This window comes from Rhinolophus ferrumequinum, chromosome 18, assembly GCF_004115265.2.
Source record: "Rhinolophus ferrumequinum isolate MPI-CBG mRhiFer1 chromosome 18, mRhiFer1_v1.p, whole genome shotgun sequence".
NCBI lineage: Eukaryota > Metazoa > Chordata > Mammalia > Chiroptera > Rhinolophidae > Rhinolophus > Rhinolophus ferrumequinum.
This window is the reverse complement of record NC_046301.1, coordinates 62,537,659-62,558,467: the sequence shown is the minus strand read 5'-3', so window position 1 is coordinate 62,558,467 and position 20,809 is coordinate 62,537,659. Positions and strand designations below refer to the sequence as shown.

Here is a 20,809-nt window from a genome sequence, read left to right as displayed (position 1 = left end):
ACATAACTCGACCCCAAAAGTCTATAGTGACCAAAGCAGGGTGGGATTGGCATAAAACCAAATACATCGATCAACAGAGCAGAATGGAGCTTAAAATTGAGTCCACATAAATGACGCTGGGAACATTGGACAGCTGTACGCAAAACAACAGCACTGAACGCTATCTGACACCACAAAGAAAAACCAGCGATTCCCCCACTATGTCCTTCCTCTGCTGGGTCCTCCTGTGGCCGACACGCCTCCCCTCCCCTCCCCCACCCGTCAGCAGAGTTCGCGCACAGGAAGATTCTCCCTACCTCTCCTCCTCTGTCCACGCCTCCCGGGGAGATACTGAGGCGAAGCACGCACAGAAGGACGTCCCTTGTGTCCCCGAAGCAGCAGCACCTCCAGGATACACCAAGTTCCCCTCACAACAGACGTCACCAAGGATGCGAGAGACATCACGGCGGCTCTGGCCCCAGCTCTCGCGTGAGACTCGGGACCCTGGCTCTCGTGAAGACTGGCTGCCCTCTGTCTCGCGAGGCTGGCCCTGGCTCTCACGCCAGAGGCATACCCCGTGCTCACTTAGTTCTCTGAGAAAGTGGTGCCACAGGAAGTGATCACTTCAATTGGGCCCGGAGGAAACGTGCAAGGGAAACCGGTTTGGAGAAAGTACTCACATGTGTACTCACCTGTGTTCAGATGAGAGAAGACACCAGAGCTGGACCATGGACCCCAGATCCAGGCCTCTAAATGGAGCCTTGCCCCACATAGCCAGACACCAGGGCCTGAGCAGGACCCCTTACCAGGGGCCCTGGACCCTAGTCTCCAACCCTGACCCTGACTTCTAACCCCCTGCCTCCAACCCTCAACTGTAAACCCCTGAACCCTTAAACAGTTAACATCCCTGAACATGAACTAACACTATGAAAAACACCATGAGATCAAATGCTTCGGAAGAGAAAAGGATGCCATCAAGAGACAGAGTAGATGTTGGATGAACGAGGCTGCTGCTGGTGTACCCCGTGTGTTACAGTGTCAGGAAGTCCTGACAGTGCTGTTCTCTGGACAGTAACAGAAAAACCCCACTGCTCAGCAGGAACCTTGAATGAGTCGTCATTTTGGTCTAGGTTCTCCAAAGGCCCAGAGAAAAAGAGCGACGTTTCTTCTGGTCTGGATATTCTCTGAGCTGAGAGCTCACACTGGTGTCTGCTCTGTGAAATACACCAGCGGTTGTGTCAGTTTTACGCTGTTAGGACAGCGGTCGAAACTGCAGAATCCTGAAACTAAAAGCATTAAAATTCAGATGCCCTTTCTCTACCTTTTGACTTAAAGCCGTAGATGAGCCACGTTTTATGTTAAGTGTGTAACTAAAATGTTTTTAAAAACTTTCCCCTTTCTTAAGAGTATCTCAGTTATCACTGAGAGGTCAGACCACCATTTCAATGCCCACACTAAGTACACGTCAGTTGCCAAGAAAACATAGTAAAAGCAGACATTCTGTTCACAGATATTAATATTACAAGTTTAACATTTTCCAAGTCCAAAAAGAATAAACCACCCATGCTTCCTGCTCCCTGCATGGGGTTCATCAGTGACAGTTTCCATGGGAGTCCCAGAAAGACCACAGAGCATTTTACAGAGCACAGGCATTGGGTCCTATTTGCCCCCTGTGCACTGAGCTGTGTGTGGGATACTGGCAGCAGTGACTGGAACTCATTGACTATAATGAAAGCACCAGGCAGTGTTACTGCGTATGGGGCCGGGGTCTGCAAACATCCCATCACCCACTCCTCCCACTGCATGCCTCTATTGTAAGGGTGAGATCCAGGGAAGCAATAACACAGTTAGACGTAGCTAGTTTGCAGTGTGACTCACCCATAGCTCGCTATCTAGCCTCCTGTAATTAAACCTAGTTACTGATCCATCCTGATACTCAGCTGTTTTCTCTCTGTTTCTCCCCTCAATGATTAACTGTTTGTTCCCTTTCTCAAGTAACCCCATACCTCGTTAACTAACATCCTAACCTGGGAAAGAGCAATTTCTTAATCCTCAGGTACCCGGACACTGGAATCCAATTTACAACTTCATGCAGTTGTTTACTGGTGATGCATTCGAGTCCCAGGCTGCTATGGCTGAGTCCTAGTTTGGAGTCCGGACATAACATCGTCTTCAAATAGACCAGACCCAGGAAGATTGTCAGCCCTCCAACCTGCTTGACCGACTCCTCCTTTCCTGCGTAAGAGAAAGCTAACCTGGAGTTAGGTGCCGCTGTCCACCCTCAGACACTGGACTCCGCCCCGGTGACTCCCCCTCCCCCACACCCCACCCCTCGCCCATGTTTCTCTCCTTCCTACCAGAGGCAGCCGTCCTTGTTGGACACTGCCATGGGCATTCTCTCTCTGCCCTAACTGTCGTAAAAACTTCCTCTGTGGAGTCTGTGAATGCTTTCACCTTTCGTAAATTCCACGCCACGACACCTATCTGTCCACATGGCTAACTTTGGAAATATGTGTGTGGGGACAGAGCCCCAAAAAGCAGTTTCCAGGCTCTCGGCCTCACATAGAAAGGTGCTGGCTCAGGTAGTAAATGGCCATCGACTGCGATCAAATGGCCAGCAGCTGTGGCTAGTTGGCCGTCAGCTGTAACCAGTGAGCCATTGGCCATGAATATAACTGCTGTGGCTAGGCTAGCAGAAAAAGGGAAGCTAGCAAGAAGATGGTGGCTGAGTCTGCAAGTGGCGCAGTGAGGGTTGAGAATTGTGTTGCTCCTGGTTCCTGTGTCTTCAATCTAGCCGCCAGTGAGAGTATAGTGGTATGACTCCCCTACCTATGGCTCCGTGGGTGTTCCTGTTTGGCCTAGCCATGTCCTGCGTTCTTGTGTGGGGAGCGGGACCAGAGACCCCACAGACCCGGCCTGAAGCCCTGCATGACACTTGGCGTAGTCCGCAGGATCCCCTGCACTACAATGCGTATTTTTACAATATGTACATTCTCAGTTATCCTGTCTTATTTAGGTTGTACGTGTCATTACATCTGATATTCATGGAGCTACAGTGCGATGAAAAAGATTTCTGTAACAATATCCCCTGAAAAAATTACCTTGCTGAGTGGGATGACTTGTATCTCACATTAGTGGGTGTTCATTCAATTTATAGGACCTTTCGAACAAGCACACATTTACTAAAGTAAGGTGCATAAAGGCCCAACTATCATAAAAATAAGGATAACATTGAAATCAATACATTAACCATGAACATGACCATTTATTACTATCGAGTATTATGAACTGTACGTAATTGCAGCTGTTGTACTTTTAGACGACTGGCATATGTGAATTCCCCATGCGCGTAGGTTAAAATTCGATTTTATCTTATTAATCGGATTCTTAATTTGATGATTAGCTCAGCTAGAAGAAGTTGTTCTTATAGGCAGAGAGAACAGTGCCTCAGGGACAGACGGGAGGAAAAGAAGGAAGATGGGAGGTGAAACAAAGACAAGAGAGATGAGATCACTCCTCAGAAATGCTACAGCTACAGCTAATTGTACAGGGTTATAACACTGTCAGCATTGCAGGCTGGGAAAAACCTCCCCCCCTGTGTCCTCAGGACAGTTCCCACAAGGAAATGCCTCTTCCTGGTGGGAGGGAGTGGTCAGCAGAGACCCACCCTGGGAACGCCCCGGAAATGCCCTGGGCTCACCTGTGACTCCACTCCTGAGTGTTTCGCACCCCCATTCAAATATCATCCTAAATTTTCTTTGTTTCAGCACAGTCGCTCTCCTCCTGAGCCTGTGCACTCCTGCATTTTGGGAATATATTTTCTTTTTAAAAGTAAATCCTCAGCCTGCTTGCCTTTGTTCACAACGAGTTGTTCCTACCTCCTGGAATTCCTTCCTGTGATGACTCTGACCTGCTCTCCGATAACACACTTACTAGGTTAGAGCAAAAGAAATGATTGTTAAGCCCCCACAGTATTGGGGGAGCCTGCGAGGAGAATTACTGGCCGGGGCACTGGTGGCTCCCGGCAGCCGCTGCAGCTGACAAGGACATCAGCCAGCAGAGGTAAGCGGTGTTTTTGTTCACCCTGTGAGCCTCTCTGGCGTATTTCTGCAGGGTTTGAGAGAATTTAGAAGTGCTGCATGTCCTTTTCCCCTTCTCTACATGTAGACTGGCAGGAAAATATATTTGTGAATCTAGCTTCTCGAGAATAGCGACTCACAGGTTTTCTTTATTGAAATTTCCCTGCCAGAGATGGTCATTTTTTGTGTCTCTATGTCTCTTGTGTCGTTTGTCCTGACAAGGAAATACCACAGTGACAGAAAGACTTTGGCTTCCTTGGTTAAGCTGTAAAAAGGCTTTTTGGTTTGAGTAGCTATTAAAATCCTACCATCAGTGGCCAGAGTATGGATCCTTTGAATTAGAAAAACTTCTAAATTGGAAAATGTGTTAGAGAACTCTCATAACAAAGCTGTTTTTTTGGAACCTAGAGATAGACCACATGTTTAGTACAAACGGATACAAGGAAATTTAACTATTCTTAAGCTTTTGAATTAGTTCTTCAGCTTCTTGGGTCTTAATAGATGCTAATATCAACATTAGATTTAAAAAAGGCAGAAGAGAAAATCAAGAGATGTGTAAATGTTAAAAATCTTTATGGAGATATAAGATTTTGAGAACTGGTATATTGAAACCAGCTTTAAAGGATTTAATAACCAGTCAGAAACTTGAGAAAAATGGAAGCTGATTTTGCAGTCTGGTAGAAGTGAGAAAGTCTCACCATCACCCCTGGGCTCTCTGCCAAGTAGATCTGAAATGGACACACAGCCCCCAACTGCCCTAGGCCCGCTGAGGTAAATAAAATAAAAATTTCAAAAGGGGCAGTTTTAACAATACAAGCCTCCCTCTTCCAGCCTGGCTCCCCTTTTCCTGCCTCCTTAAAGACTGTGAAGCACAAATAAAACCCTGAGCACAATCCCCTTAGCAGTAGACAGGAAGACTCCATGCAGGAGCCTCACAAAACTTTATCTGCCACGTGTGTTGAGCTTTTCCTGAATTACCTGTAAATCTCCCATTTTTACATTTAAAGCCTAAGAGCCAACTGCCACCCTTGTCTAAAATGTCATCTTTACCTGATTTCTCCTCACTGTCTTTGGAAATTTGTGTGTGTGTGTGAATTCTAGGTGCTCATGTATTACAATTCCTGGTCTCTGTCAGCAGTTGGGCAGAAGTCAGCAGGGGTGCGAGGCCTTTGTCTGCTTTCTGAATTTAGATCTGCAGAAAAAATATCTGTGCAGCTACCTCCTGCACCTAGAGACTCTAGGGTTTTCTTTATTCTTTCCTCCTAGAGATGTTCTTTGTTTCTTGTGTCTGTGTCTTGCATGTCCTTTGCCCTAAGAAGGAACTACCACGGGGACAGAACACAGGCACAGGCTCCCGTAAGCCTGTCCTTGGAGCCGGCCCCACAGGCTGGGGAGTTAAGTGGCTCTCTCCAGACCGAAGTCTGCGGAGTCTGAGTCCCGGGAGCTTGGCTTTGTGACCCAGGAAGGTAATCCTCTCCGGTCCCCACCATCGGCCAGGTGCACTTACTCCATCGCACCTGGTGGCCAATGGGAGAAGCTGGGGTTCCCCGTGCGCCTCTGCCTGGCTGTGCCAGCTCCCAGGGGAGTGTGTCCTGAGGGGCCTCTGCCCATAAGGGGCATCTGTCTCCCCAGCCTTCCTTACCCGTTAGTGCTGGTCAGATCCCGGTCCAGTAGCACCTGCTCGGGGTCACAGATTAGTGGGTTTGGGGCTGGAGATGCCTCACATTTTGTGGGAGACCTGAGACACCCTGTCCACCCCACCACCCCCACTGCCTGTGTGAGGAAGGTCTGTGCTTTCTCTGACTGTCTTTGGGGGTGATGCTTTGGCTGTGGGAGGGCTGCTTCCTCTGCACTCTGTGTGGAGGGGCCTCTGGCTTCCTGGCCTGAGCTGTAAAGAGACTGCTTGGTGTGTCTCACTATTTAGACCTCACTGTCCATGTACAGACGATGGGTCCTTGGAATGGGGAAAAGCTCCTAAAATGTGTTATAGAGCTCTTGTAACAACCAGCTGTTTTCTTGGTAAAACATCTTGTATGTTCTCTATAGCTATTACCAATTCTGTTAATTTGTGATCTCTGTGTGAAACCAGTTTGTGTTTGTGTGTGGTAAGATGTTTTGTAGCTCTGGATGGTGTTACCAGTTTGTGATATTTGATTGGCTTGAACAAGTTAAATGCTTATATAAACTAAGGAATAAAATACACACTAACCCAAACGCTATTCAGAATCCGATGATCTGGTGAAATATTTGATATTAAAGCTGGTTTTAGCTTGGTTTCATTACACAGTCATGTCTTTGATAATTATTAACCTAAAATACATTTTTTTAACTGGGTTTATAAAACTAAGTTTGTTATTCATGTTATAAACTGTGTCAAGAAAATAGCTTCGGTAATAATTGACTTTGAAATATCTAAGTTTTAACTAATATATGAAATACATACAATTAAAATAAAAGATATTTAGGTAAACTTTTTAGTGATAATTATATTATATATATACATTGAAAAGATTTTCTAGGTATCTTTGGTAATTTGAAACTTTAATGTTTTGTTATCAAAATTCAGTGATGGATATTTATTGCATGTCTAGACCATTTTCAAATAGGAGAATCATGAAACACTAATTACTGAACATAAATTTATCAACTTTTTACTATTGTAGAGGAACTAAATATATTTGGGTGTATTAGTAAACATGTCTTCTGCCACATTTCAATTTTTTGTGTGCTATGGGGAAATGTATTTCTAGAAATTATTAAATATGCTCATAATTATATCAATGTAAAGAATCCTGGTGTCACTGCACAATTACTTGCTTAGTTTTCATTACAGATTAAGATGGACATTTGGATTGTTTCCGTGTCTTTGCTGTTGTGGACAGCATTGCTACAGATTCAGGTATTAACTTTTCACCCCTGTTTTCAATGTGTGTCTGGGGGGTATATTCCTAGAAGTGGATTTATTGAACCACACTGATTTTTTTTTTTTTTTTTTTTTTGGTGCGGTGGAAATTTCAAATTTCAAAATTGTATGCAGTGGCCACACCATTTTAATTTTTTTCAAGCAATGTTTTAGGGTTCTAATTTCTCTACATTGTTGCTGCCCTTGTCAGTTTTAGTTTTCTGGATTTATAGCGATGGTAGTGTTTGAGAGGGGGTATCACACTGTGGTTTTAATTTGCTTTTCCATCATGACTAAGGATGTTTAACATCTTACTGTGCTTGTTGACCACTTGTATGTCTCATCTGGAGAAGGTTCTATTAGTTTATTTTAAAATTTTAGTTGCTTGTCTTTTTATTCGTGAGTTGTAAAAGTTCTTTATTTACTGTGGATAACAGACTTTTATCAGATATATAATGTGTACCTATTTTCTTCCATTTTATGGACTAATTTTTCACTTTCCGGGTAGCACCTTTCGATGCACTTATTTTTTAATTTTGAGGACAGCCAATTGGTCTATGTTTTTGTTGCTGCTTGTATGTTGTGTGAATTCTAAGAAACCATTGCTAATCCAAGGTCATAAAAATGTATCTCCATGTTTTGTTCGATAGTTTATACTTTTACCTCCTATATTGAAGCCCTTCATCAATTTTTAGTTAATTTTTCTGTGGTGAGAGGCTAGGGTCCAATTTTATTTCTCTTCATGTGGATGGCCAGTTGCCCCGCACCATTTATTGGAAAGACCCTTCTTTACCCAATGTCATGTTGTCTGTCATGTATCAGAAATCAATGGACTTAGATGGTGGGGAGCTGGTGTGAGCCCTGTGGCCGCCCTCTGTGAACGGGCGCACCCTGTCTGGCCCTGTCTGGCCCTGGCCCTGGCGCTCTCCCGGGAGTGAGGCACCACCCTGCACAGGAGCGGCAAAACTGTGATCAAGTTCCTATTTGATATCAACTACAGACAGCTGACTGTGAGGTATCCAATCTGCTGAGCCCTGTAATGTGCTAGATTATTTCTATCTATGAGGACCATAGTATTCTGCCTCCTGTAGTTAAGGGAACTAGAGTTTGGAATTATTAAGTAATTTGCCCAATTTCACACAGCTAGTAATGGTGGAGCTTCAATTATAAAATAGCAAGTGTGCCGCTGATCTCTATGCGATAATGCCTGACACATGGCAGACGGCTTATAAAATTAGCTCTTCTAATCTAAAAAGTAAATATGCCCTACCAGTGTTATTCTCTCCAGAGACAAAATCACTCAGACCTCCTTTGAATATTGTCCTCTGTTTTCCTCTGTCATCGTGTTGATGTAATAACTTAAAATGACACAGCTACTAAATTGAAGTGAGAATTTCAAGGGAAGGCAGTAATTATGTTAAGAAAGTCATGTGTTACATGCACCATCTCGTTTCCATTTCACAGTAAATCTGTTCATATGTATTAACTTCCTTCCACGTCATGAGCTCAGAGTGACCTGTCCCAGGTTGCACAATGAGAAGTAGAGGAGCCACGGTTCAAATCCACATCACTTTGGCTCCAGAATCCAGAGGCTGCACTGTTTTCTGCAACTGCTTCTTTCCTCCACATCTGCTGAGGATCTTGGCAGTGTCCTCGGAGGATGGGAAAGCCCTGAGGAGGTAAAGACCCAGCACCACAGTCTCCAAAGCTGGAGGCTCCCCGGGGAGTCAAAGTATCTTCTTCACATTCACCCATTCATTAAGCACACACTGATTCACTAAACTTTGTTCTTAGCTAAGTTGTAAACTCTGTTGCCAGTGTCTCTGCAGCTGCACAGGAATCAGGTGAAAACAAAGCAATGGTGTGTATAAGTAGCTATTGGTTGCCGTTGGCAAGTTTCTCCAAGGATGAGATGAATTTAAGAGATGGATGGCAAGGGAATAGGGATTCCACCGATTTGGGGCTTCAATCGGTTTGAAAAGCCAACTGCTGTTGGCTCCATCCATTAGGAATTACATTTAGATAGTTTTAGTGAGAAAGCTCCCTCATCACACAGCCCTATGGAAAAGGATTAGATGTAGGGGGTATCACCTTACACATAAATGAATTCTACCCTGACCGCCTGGTGTGTATTGAACTGTGCCCTCCCAAAACTTACCTTTGAAGTTATGTGGAATTTTTTGGAGAAAGAGTCTTTACAGAGGTAATCAGGTTAAAGTGAAGTCATTAGAGAGAGCACCGATCCAATATCTCTGTTGTCCTTATTTTTTTTAAAAAGGGGAAATGTGGACACAGACACATATAAAGATGATGTGAAGACACAGATAGGAGACAGGCATACAAGTCAGGAGACAGGCCTGTGACACATCCTTCGCTCACAGCCCTCAGAAGGAACCAATGGTACCAGTACCTTGATTCTGGGCGTGTAGCTTCTAGAACTGTGAGACAATACATTTGTTTTTCAAGCCCACACTTAAAGTGTAAACACACTGCAGTTACAGCCGGTTTAAGAACCTAAGACACTGCTCTATTTAAGGTGGGAGCTACTCCATTGGCACTGCCAATCCCCTTAACCTTGTTATTTTTAGTTTTTCCATAGTACTTGTCACCTTTAAAAAAATCAGCATCTATGTCGTTTATTATGTGTTCCCCTGCCTCAATGAATTCATCACAAGGAATCTCAGTTACCGATGTATTCTCTGTGCCTAATAATCGTCGCTTGGCATTCGATAACTATTTGTCAAGTATTGACTAAATCGATGAAGAAATCAACATTCATCCAGTGAATATGTAATGGCGAGGTGTCATAAATTTACAGATAAGCAATAAGTAAACACATAGTGATCTTTCAGCAAAAAGGAAGGTGAGACGGTAGTTATTGGACAACAAAGACACATTTCTTGGCACATGGGTGATGGTGGGTGTGACATTTTCTGCCAGTGTGGTGGGTGGGACATATTTCGTGCCCGGGTGCTGCAGATTTTGCTCAATAAAATGACCAAGATTCTACCCAACGCTGCAAGGACTGTTTGGGTCACTCTGTTTATCCAGAACCCATGGGTGCAAGCTCACTGGCCCATGTTGGCCCATTTGGGCCTCGGTTCTGGGCTCAGAACTGTGTTAGTTAGAATCTGTCTTCATTTTAACTATCTGTGAAATGGAGTTAGTAATGGTCTCTGCCGCATCTGGAAAACGGGAGCAGAGGGTGAGATGAGGCCTGTGAAGGGCCTGGAACTATTTCTCAGTGAGCTTAGTCCCAGGGGCCTGGATTCTCACAATGAGCAAGGAAACGCTCTTTTCTGCTGCCATCTCCTGTGAGTTTTAAGAATAATACCTGTTTGGCATGTCACGTGGAAAAGGTATTGTCTGCTGCCATCTTGTGTGCATCTAAGGAATGACACCTGAGTGGAGGTCGGGAAAGGCTCTTCATTTCAGTCTTCTGAGCCAAGGTGTCAGACCCAGGGCTGTGCCCCAGGTGTAGTCATCTGTGCCCTGGCAGCTGCCTGCAGGAATGTAGAGTCCTAGAGGTGAAACCTGGCACTGGGCTTTGCATACCTCAATTAACTACCTTCCCTTACCTAGCTCTTACCTATGCTGCCTTGTGCCACCCTCCTCTCTGGCTCCTGACCTTCCCCAGAGCCGTTTTTTTAACTCCCAGTGTGCTAGAGAGCCTCTGTAAGTCACCACAACTGGGGGCAGTGGACTGCAAACCAAAGATTTATTTTTCATATAAGAGAGGCAGCCCAGGGGGACCACTCAAAAGGAACCCAGGTCTGACAGCTGAAAGCCTGGCTAAGGAAAGGCCCCAGGGAGGCCTGCAGGGACAAGACTGTAGCCCCAGGGAGAGCTGGGGAGGCAGGCTGTGGTGGGATCCCAGGCTCTGGCCTGGGCGCTGGGGCTGAAGGGGCCTTGGGGCCTCCACTCCAGGTGCAGCATTTGCAGGGGGAGATGAACACCAGGCTCCTCCAGCAGCTTTGCTGAAAGAGCCTCCCCCCAGCACAGCTGTGGTAGCTGGACCTGTCTGGTGGTTTGGGGTAGGGTCCCTGGCATCAGGTGTCTTGTCCAAGGCTGGGGCCACTCGGGTCCACAGGACTGGCCTGGTGTGGGAACTTCAGTCCTGGGGGCCTAAAGGCTTACGTGGAATACCTGGGAACACAGTGCGGAGTCAGTCAACGAACCCCAAGAGATCCCAAACCCCTAGGCCACGTACACAGTCAGCAACCTTGAGCTGGCGGCAGCTCAGCACCCCACACCTCACACCCCACATTCTCCATCTATTTCTGTCCTTGTCTGACCTCCAGTTTCTGTCAACAGCCGTCTTTGTCTGACTAGGGAGCTTCCTTTGTCTCTAGCTCAGGATGTCTTATCTACCCACGTTCCCTTTCTATCTCTCTCCCTCTCCTGCATCTTGGGTCTCTGACTCTCTCCTGTGTGTGGGCTTCCCATATGTATATATGAAATCTGCTTATATTCTCTTCTAATCTGTCTCATGTCTGTTTGATTATTGGAGCAGCCAGAAGAACCTGGAGGGTAGAGGAATGTTTCTTCCTCCCCCACATAAACAAGTAATGGGATATTTAATAAAAGGTGAGATTTGGGAGTACAGATTCTCAGGCCTGAACGATTAGATCAGTGAAATATGGAACAATCGACCAATGTAACTGCTGGATGTGAAACTTTTATTAGTTTCAAAGGCGGGAATGAATAGCACCAAAAATTTTGCCTCGGGCAAACTGACTTTACGCTGGTAGTTAGGAAACCAAAGACTCAGAAACAGCCTTTGACCCTCCCCCTTTCCTCCCAAAGAGATTCACATAGAAAGACCTACTTTAGGAAGGGAGCCTTGGCATGAACTCCTTAGCATGAGGCGGGAAGAGGCCTGGTGGAGCTTGCTGACCACCCTTCCCCCATGTCCCTTTATGTCCTGGGTTGCCTAACAATTTACCCTTCGGTGAGTGTGCCACTCTTCCTAAACTACCTGCAAAACACCCAATCTTACTTACCTCACTGTCCTTGAAATTTTCATGTGCAAGTGAATTCCCCATGCGCATATGTTAAAATTCGATTTTATGTATTAATCTGGTTCTGTTAATTTGATGATTAGTTCAGCTATAAGAAGTTGTTACCTTAGGCAGAGAGAACAGGGCCACTGGGAGAGGGGGGAGGACAGGAAGGAAGATGTGAGATGAAACAAAGGAAAGAGAGAGCATTCCTAAGAAAAGGTGCAGCCATAGTTAACTGTAATGGATTACAAAACTATTAGCATTATAGGCAGGGAAAACGCCTAAGAAACGCTACAGATACAGCTAATTGTAATGGGTTATGATCCTATTAGCATTGCGGTCAGGGAAAACTCTCCACCCCTTGTGTCCCGGTGACAGTTCCTACTAGGGAACCCCTCCTCAGATAGGAGGGAGTCGTCAACAAAGACACACCCTGGGAACACACTGGAGACGCCTAGATGTGACCTGTGACTCCACCCTTGAATATTTGGCGCCCTCATTCAAATATAATCCTAAATTTTCTTTGCTCAGCTGCAGTCACTTTCTTCCTGCATTTATGTACTGCATTTTGGGACTATATTTTCTTTTAATAAATGCTTGGCCTGCGTGGCTTTGTTCACGAGGCTTTGTTCCTACATCCTGGAATGCCTACCCACTCTCCCACAACACACTTAAAAGGTGAGAGCAAAATAATTAATTTTTTAAGCCCCCACAGGATTGGGGAGTCAGCGAGGAGAATTACTGGCTGGGGCACTGCCAGCTCCTGGAAACTGCTGTATCTGAGACTCAAGGACCTCTGCACGTAGAGGTGAGCGGTGTTTTTGTTCACCCTGCCAGCCTTCCTGGTCTATTTCTGTGGGGTTGTGGAGAACTTAAAAGTACTACGTGTCCTTTTCCTCTCTTCTACATGTGGACTGTCAGGAAAAATGTTTGTGAAGCTAGCTTCTCGTGAGTAGCGACTCACAGGTTTTCTTTATTGAATCTTTCCTCCCAGAGGTGGTCATTTTTTTGGTGTCTACGTCTCTTGTGTCATTTGTTCCGACAAGGAAATACCAGACAGAAAGTCTTTGGCTTCCTTGGTTAAGCTGTAAAAAGGCTTTTTGCTTTGAGTAGCTATTAAAATCCTACCATCAGTAGCCAGACTATGGATCCTCAGAATTCGAAAAACTTCAAAACCTGAAAATGTGTTGGAGAACGTTCATGAGAAACAGCTGTTTTATTGGACCCTAAAGAAAGACCACATGTTTAATATAAAAGGATACAAGGAAATTTAACTATTCTTAAGCTTTTGATTTAGTTATTCAGCTTCCTGGGTCTTACAGAAGCTAATATCAACATTAGGTTTGAAAAAGGCATAAGGGAAAATCAAGAGAAGTGTAAATATTAAAAAAAAACTTATATATATATAAGATTATGCGAATTGGTATGTTGAAAACAGCTTTAAAGGATTTAATAACCTATCAGGAACTTGAGAAAAATGGAAGCTGATTTTTCAGTCTGATAGAAGTGAGAAAGTCCCAGAATCTCCCCCCCCCCGACCCCCTGCGGGGTACATCTGAAATGGACACACAGCCCCCAACTGCCCCAGGCCCGCTGAGGTAAACAACATAAAAATTTCAAAAGGGACAGTTTTAACAATACAAGCCTCCCTCATCCAGCCTGGCTCCCCTTTTCCTGCCTCCTTAAAGACTGTGAAGCACAAATAAAACCCTGAGCACAATCCCCTTAGCAGTAGACAGGAAGACTCCATGCAGGAGCCTCACAAAACTTGACCTGCCACGTGTGTTGAGCTTTCCCTGAATTACCTGTAAATCTCCCATTTTTACACCTAAAGCCTAAGAGCCAACTGCCACCCTTGTCTGAAATGCCATATTTACCTTATTTCTTCTCACTGTCTTCAGAAATGTCATGCTTCTGTGAATCCTACGTGCACGTGTATTACAATTCCTGGTCTCTGTCTGCAGTTGGGTAGAAGTTAGAAAGGGTGTGAGGCCTTGTCACCTTTCTGAATTTACATTGACAGAAATATTTGTGAAGCTAACTTCTTGCACCTAGAGAATCTAGAGTCTTCTTTATTCTTTTTTCCCAGAGATGTTCCTTTTTTCCTGTGCGTGTATTTTGCGTGTCCTTTGCCCTAAGGAGGAGCTACCACGGGGACAGAACACAGGCACAGGCTCCCGTAAGCCTGTCCTTGGAGCCGGCCCCACAGGCTGGGGAGTTAAGTGGCTCTCTCCAGACCGAAGTCTGCGGAGTCTGAGTCCCGGGAACTTGGCTTTGTGACCCAGGAAGGTAATCCTCTCCGGTCCCCACCATCGGCCAGGTGCACTTACTCCAACGCACCTAGTGGCCAATGGGAGAAGCTGGGGTTCCCCGTGCGCCTCTGCCTGGCTGTGCCAGCTCCCAGGGGAGTGTGTCCTGAGGGGCCTCTGCCCATAAGGGGCATCTGTCTCCCCAGCCTTCCTTACCCGTTAGTGCTGGTCAGATCCCGGTCCAGTAGCACCTGCTCGGGGTCACAGATTAGTGGGTTTGGGGCTGGAGATGCCTCACATTTTGTGGGAGACCTGAGACACCCTGTCACACCCCCACTGCCTGTGTGAGGAAGGTCTGTGCTTTCTCTGACTGTCTTTGGGGGTGATGCTTTGGCTGTGGGAGGGCTGCTTCCTCTGCACTCTGTGTGGAGGGGCCTCTGGCTTCCTGGCCTGAGCTGTAAAGAGACTGCTTGGTGTGTCTCACTATTTAGACCTCACTGTCCATGTACAGACGATGGGTCCTTGGAATGGGGAAAAGCTCCTAAAATGTGTTATAGAGCTCTTGTAACAACCAGCTGTTTTCTTGGTAAAACATCTCATTGTGTTCTCTATAGTTATTACCAATTCTGTTAATTTGTGATCTCTGTCTGAAATGGTGTTTGATTGTGGTCAGATGTTTTGTAGCTCTGGATGGTGTTACCAGTTTGTGATATTTGATTGGTTTGAACAAATTAAATGCTTATATAAAGTAAGAAATAAAATACAAACTAACCCAAATACTTTATGATCTGGTGAAATATTTGATGTTAAAGCTGCTTTTAGTTTGGTTTGATTACACAGTCATGCGTTTGAAAATTATCAGCATGACAATTTTTTCTAACTGGGTTTATAAAAATTAATTATCTGTTAAAAAATATGTCAAGAAAATAGCTTTGGTAATTACTGACTTTGAAATCTCAAAGTTTTCACTACTATATAAAATAGGTACAATTAAAATAAAAGGTATTTAGGTAAACTTTTAAGTGATAATTGCATCATATATATACATTGAAAAGATTTTCTAGGTGTCTTTGGTAATTGGAAATTTTAAAGTTTTATTATATAAATTAAATGAGGCATAGTTATTGAACGTCTAGAGCATTTCCAAATAGGAGAATAATGAAACACTAATTACTGAACATTGATTTATCAACTCTTTGCTATTTATTGTAGATGAACTAAATGTTTTGGGGTGTATTAGTAAACATGTCTTCTGCCACATTAAAATTTTTGTGCTAAGAGGAAACGTATTTCTAGAAATTATGAAATCAGTTCATAATTGCATCAAGATAAAGAATCCTGGTGTAGCTGCACGATTGGTCACTTAGTTTTCACTGCTGATTCAGATGGACATTCGAATCGTTTACGTCTCTGCTATTGTGAACAGCACTTCTGTGGATTCACGTATCAGCCTTTAACACCTGTTTTCAATTTTGGGGGTGTATTTCTAGAAGTGGATCTGTTGAGCCACGTGGGCATTTTTTTGTGGGGTGGAAATTTCAAAGTGTTGTATGCAGAGGCCACACCATTGTGATTTTTCACGTTCAATGTTTAAGGGTTCTAATTTCTCTACATTGTTGCTGCCATTTGTTAGTTTTAGTTTCTGGATTATACCCTTCTGGTACATGTGAGGGGGTTCACACTGTGGTTTTCATTTGCATTTGCATCATCACTAATGATTTTTAAAATCTTAGTGTGCTTGTTGACTATTTGCAGGTCTCATCTGGAGAAGGTTCTATTCAAGTCTATTTTAAAATTTTAGTCATTTGTCTTTTTTTGTTCTTCTGTTGTAAAAGTTCTTTGTCTCCTGGATAACAGACTATTATCAGATATATAATGTGTACCTATTTGGTTCCATTTTATGGCGTGTCTTTTCACTTTCTGGATTGCTTATTTTGATGCATGTATGTTTTTAATTTTGAGGAAGTGCAATTTATCTTTTATTGTTGTATGTGGTGTCATATCTAAGAAACCATCGCTAATCCAAGGTCATGAAAATGTATCTCCATGTTTTGTTTGAGAGTTTATACTTTTACTGCCTATATTTAAGCCCTTCATGTATTTTAAGATTTGTGTGTGGTATGAGATTGGGGTCCAATTTCATTTCTCTTCATTTGGATGGTCATTTGCCCAATACCATTTGTTGGAAAACCCTTCTTTACCCAATGTCATGTTGTCTGCCCTTGGTGGGTCTGGACATGGCCCTGCAGCCACCACCCTGCATGGGAGCGGTGAAACTGTGGCTGAGTTTTTACATCAACAAATTGTTAGGATATAACATGCGTGGCATATTTGAAACCTTTACTCACCTGAAACCTTTACTCCAATGCCGAAATGTGGGCTCACCTTCCCTGTAACTACTCATCCTGAACTCATGAAATACCTAAATGATGTGGTGGAACAACTAAAACTTTCGTTATAGAAGAGTTCAATTCAGAAACTGGTGGCAGTCCTCTCAAATATTGAAAGGGGTGAGGTCCTTAAAAGATGGTAATTTGATATTGATTGTGATAAGACTGCCAAAAATGACAGCACACTCAGAGAAAAGGCTCAGAAAGCTCTCCAAAATGAAATTTGTTCTCTGTTCAGACAGCTCACAGCTACAATGACATTCTTGCCACTGTTGGAAGTTTCTTGTTCATTTGATCTACTGATTTATAAAAATATTAGGTTGTACCTGAAAAATGGGAAGAGGCAGGACTACAGTTGATTACCAATTGTGAGCAAGTCTGCCTTCCTGCCTCACTACCACAATCCAGAGTAAATAGCATGGTGGCCTACAGAATCCCTGGAAATGACTGAAGATGAGAACACTAACGTAAATCCTCAAATGTGCTTCTCCTGAAACCAGGTCAACTGTAGTTCATATATTTTATTGCTTAACTTTTAGATGGGGGAAAACTTAACATACTTTACAGGACCGTGCATGACTGTCCCATTTTGGGGGTATCTGTTTGACTTTCCAGGGTGTTGCCACAATTTTTTGCAGTGTTCAATAAAGGGACCCAGCAGATTACTTTGGCCTTGTAATGTCAATTCCTTGAAGGTGGTAACTGTAGATAGGAAAACCTTTGGTATCACACGAAATGCCATCCCAAATCACATCTTTTGATCAAGTAACTTGACTCAGAATACAGGTAGGGAGGTATTTAAATATAAAACACAACAAAAGAAGTCTGAATACTCAGAATCTTTGTTTACTTATGTCCTAAAGTATCTGGTAATACATAGATAACAAAATATTGCTATTAAGTCCTTTTGCCATTTATTTCATTTGTATAGTAACCATACTGAAAAAAGTCTCCAATTATTGGATTGTAATTTATACAAATTACACTTACAAAACTAATATTTCTAGTGTTTAAATTCCGGTCATAGAGCACTTTTAAAAATGTCTTTCTGGGGGTGGCCTGTTAGCTCACTTGGTTAGAGCGTGGTGCTGCTAACACCAAGGTTGCCGGTTCAATCCCCACATGGGCCACTGTGAGCTGCGCCCTCCTTACCAAAATAAAAGGAAAAGAAAAAATAGGAAAAAAGCGTCTTTCTGTGTTTTATAAAATAAACCTGTAAATGACAATGATAAATAAATTAAATGTGTATGTTAAAAAAAATCTACTGACTTAGACGGACGGGTTAATTTCTGGGCCCTCAATACAATTCCATGGATCTCTATGTATACTTTTATGCCAGTGTCACCATGTTTTCCTTACTGTGGCTTTGTACTAATTACGAATTACGTTTGGGAAAGGTGAGCCTACGATTTGATTTGGTTTTTGAAGATCCTTATGGCTCTTTTCTTCCCTGGAAATTTGCTGTGAATATTAGGATCAGCTTGTGCGTTTTTCCACAAAGGCCTTGGGGCCTTTTCACAGGAATGACACTGAATCCTTACATCGCGTCTGGTCTGTTGCCGTCTGTTCTGTTGCCGTCCTAACAATTTCCATCACCATGGGATGGCCTCACGTTTATTTAGGTAGGTTTCTTTAATTTCTTTCAGCAAAGAAAGACATTATGTTTTGTCATTTTCAGTGTAGAAGCCTTGCACTATTCCTAAGTATTTTATCAACGTTGATGTTATTTAAAATGGAATTGTTTTCTTAAATTCTTTTTTAGATTATTCCTTGCTAGTGTATACAAATAAAACAGATTTCTGTGTATTGATATTTTGTCATTTAACTTTGAATTACTTTACTAGTAATAATTTTTTGTTGATTCTTTGGGAAGTTATGTATGTAAGATGTGACGTGTCATCTGTGAATAGACAGTTTCAGTTTTCCCTTTCACAGGAAGCCGCTCATTCGTTTCCTAATTGCTCTGTATCGAGCTTCCGGTATGTTATTGAATGACAGTGGTGAAAGCCAGCATCCTGGTTTTGTTCTGGATTTCAGGAGTAGACCTGTCATCTTAAACAATGAGCCATGAAGCAACTTGCTTCAGTATCGCCTAATGTTCTTGATCACACTGAAGAAACTTCCTTTTATCCCTACTTTCTTGAGTGTTTAAATCATGAAATAGCATTGGGTTTTGTGAAAAGCTTTTTGTGATCATGTGTTTTTCCTTCATACTGTTGTTGGGTATTCCGTGGTTGATTTCAGTTCGTTGAATAACCTGTGAGTTTCTGGCGTAAACACAGTTGCTTACGGTGCATGATTATTTTAGTGTGCAGTTGGTTTCATAGTCCTGTTTCATGGAACGTTATTACATCTCTATAAGGGACATAGATCTGTATGTTCTGTTTTTGTGACCTACTTCTGATTTGACTGGTTAGGGGCTATTAGTGCCCCACAGGCTAGGGTTGGGGCTGAGGGGGAGTGTGCTGCTGAGTTAGGGGTTAAGGCTAAGATTATGGGTTACAGTTTGGTTCTGGTGTATTTGTGTTGTTTATGGCTACATGTGTGTTATATGGTTTATGGGATTGATTGTGGATTACGTTTATGGTGTATGGCTATGTGGTTTTGGTTATAGTTTATGGTTATAATTATGGTTTACAGATATGGTTCATAGTTTGTGCTTTCTGGAGATAGTTTAGTATTATGTTGAGGGTTTAGGTTATGGTTTATGCTGTTGGTTATGGTTTATGGTTGTAAGGTTTTACCATTTATGTTAAGGCTGAGATTTAGGCTTAGGGCTAAGGATTTACTGTTTAGGTTTTAAAGCTTAGGTTTTAGGTTTGGGGTTAGGGTTAGAGCTCAGTGATGTGGAATCTGTTGCTTTCCTGGCCCAGCATCTGTTCTCTGTCCCCCGTCCAGCACTGCAGCTTCCAGGGAACTCCCCTCAGTTGCTTCCGGTCCATCAGAATGTGACATATCAGAACATGACATATCAGAATCCAGACCCCTGGATGGGGAAGATGAGGACACTGGGAGGGGACCGATCTCAGGGGAACTTCCAAACTGCTCTGTCCCCTTTCCTTCCCTGTCCCAGGAGAGGGAACTCCAGAGCAATGAGACGAGAATAAGCGGGAGGAAGAGGTCCTGGATGGCTCATTGGTTAGTATTTTCCTTATTTTAGGGTCCATTTTGTTAATGGAAATCACCCATTTTGACGCAATAGTTTTATCTTACTTTAGTTTGACTTTCTCTTCTCTTTCCAGAATTGTTACAATCAATGTACAAATGTTGATGCATTATATTCACTAAAGTCTGTATTTTATTCAGATTCCTGCTTTCAGGACTTTCTGAGCATTATATATTTCCTCCTGTATTGGCCGGTTAATCCATAATGCCTTTCACTTCCAGTCTTTTTCTAAGAAAATTTTCCATGCACATAAGAATTTAAGGCCGGATGAGGGAGCAACTTCAAAGAGTTCATTACCTCTAGGATACCACGTTTTGTACTACACGATCAGGAAATGGACTGGGGAATAGCAATGATGAAGGACAGTAAACCTATAATTTGGCCAGCACTAAAGCTCTAACCAAATATTCATGACAATAATTAGATAATTTATTCAAATTCCTGTTTTAGGAATATAAACATGAGCTATAGAGGGAATGAAGTGTTGGTAGCAGGAGGTGAAAATGTATGTATGAGGGGAGGTCATGAAATATCTTTGGTCCGAGTGGGCCACAAGTAAAAATATGATTATTTATGTTAAAAGAATGTTAAAACTGAGATAGATAAACGATGTTCATAATAGAAAGTGAAGCAAATGATGACAGTGAAGCAGAAAAAAGGGAGAGTTTATATTTCAGTGGTAGGTGATGGAACATCTCCTTCTCATAAGGGCTAAATTTAACTAGGTTTTCCTAAATCCTAAGCTACTTTCTAATCTCTGTGGTCTCTGGCCTATTCCTGGATTCCCGTTAGACTATTCTTGTTCTCATTCTCAGGTGCAATATAACCACAATCTCACTATTAAAGGTAACCTGAGTGAATCTCCGTTTCTAGCCATAAAAATAACTCAGCACACTTCCCAAATAGACCATAAGCCCTTCGTGTGTCCACAGTGTCTTCTTTGTACCCAGTAGAACATGTGAAATATAAACACCAGGGCTTCTTGACATGGTCTTTCAAGGGTTCTGGAGACTGGAAGAAATTTGATATGGCAATCTAAAT

General features: G+C 43.1%; 1 non-coding gene and 1 pseudogene across 1 annotated transcript; both read left to right on the top strand.

Annotated features, from left to right (window-relative positions):
* The first annotated feature begins 200 nt into the window (after positions 1-200).
* On the top strand, positions 201-17,178 carry LOC117038534 (mitotic spindle assembly checkpoint protein MAD2A-like; annotated as a pseudogene).
* A 480-nt stretch (positions 17,179-17,658) lies between these two features.
* Positions 17,659-17,732, top strand: TRNAS-GCU (transfer RNA serine (anticodon GCU)). The gene has a single exon. It is a non-coding gene; the product is annotated as a tRNA-Ser (tRNA).
* The last annotated feature ends 3,077 nt before the right edge of the window (positions 17,733-20,809 follow it).